We start from the raw sequence: 1,012 nt of genomic DNA on the forward strand, positions 1-1,012 counted from the left end.
TCTTTGTTTGGGGGCTTCCGCTGACTATCTGCCTCGGTGCTGGTGGGCTCGGTCGGTTTGGCGGCGCAGAAGGTGAGGAAGACATTCACCTGGGCGCTATCTCCCCAGTCCAACTTCCACACAGTGGCTTCCAGAACTACGGCGAGGTCGAGGAGGACGACCCGTACCGCTACTACCAACCCAACTACCCGGCCCCGCAGCCCGTGTCGCCTGACGACCCCGCGCTCGCACTGGACGACGTCGAGTTACGGTCCCCCGGCGTGTACCGCAGCACACGGAGCGTAAAAGACGACGGAGAGAGCGTCAGGTCAAAGAGGAGAATAAAGAGAGGAGTGAAGAAGCTGCCTGAACTGACTAAGTGAAGCTGGAGGGGTGATTAGAGTGCTTGGAGCCATTATGAACTAATCAACAAGTGCCTGATGTAGAGGATTTCTGATGGACATTGTAGATGGAGGTGGACGGGGAATGAGGTTGGGATAATTCAACTCATCTATGCTAATGAATTCACTTCAAGGAACCCAATTTATGTTGTTTTATTTGATTCATTTTTGTCTCAGTCAAGCCAACTGAGCTTACGTTAACTGGGGTTGATTAATTATTATAGACCACGGTCTCGTCTGTTCTTTTTACTTTTTATTTTCAGGTTGTAGTTTCACCTAGTTGTTAAAGTGCCTCCTAATGGTTTAGCAAGTTGTACAACCATGTATCTGTTTGTTAAAACTTGCTTTTTGAAGGTCCAACAGCAAAGCGCTGAGTGTCTCTTGCCTCTTTTGTTTCCCATTAGTGTTGACAAGTCTTTCATTTTAATCAAAACCAAACAAAAAAATCAATTTTTAATATAAAAGTTGCTTTTACTAAATACACATTTCCTTGAAATTGTTGTAATCTGTTTCTTTGTTTGGAGTTTGCATTGAGTTGTGTGATTATTACCTCCACTTTGTTTTGAAGGTATACCCAAACTTTACAGCCAGACGTCTTTTCCAGCTTCCAAACACTTTGTCGAGTTTTGCAT

At 45.0% G+C, this 1,012-nt stretch overlaps 1 pseudogene; it reads left to right on the forward strand.

The window, feature by feature from the left end:
* The window catches only part of LOC106511681 (collagen alpha-1(XIV) chain pseudogene), a 5,155-nt pseudogene extending 4,279 nt beyond the window's left edge, over positions 1-876 (forward strand).
* Positions 877-1,012: the final 136 nt, after the last annotated feature.

Source organism: Austrofundulus limnaeus, unplaced genomic scaffold (assembly GCF_001266775.1).
Source record: "Austrofundulus limnaeus strain Quisiro unplaced genomic scaffold, Austrofundulus_limnaeus-1.0 Scaffold3066, whole genome shotgun sequence".
Taxonomy (NCBI): domain Eukaryota; kingdom Metazoa; phylum Chordata; class Actinopteri; order Cyprinodontiformes; family Rivulidae; genus Austrofundulus; species Austrofundulus limnaeus.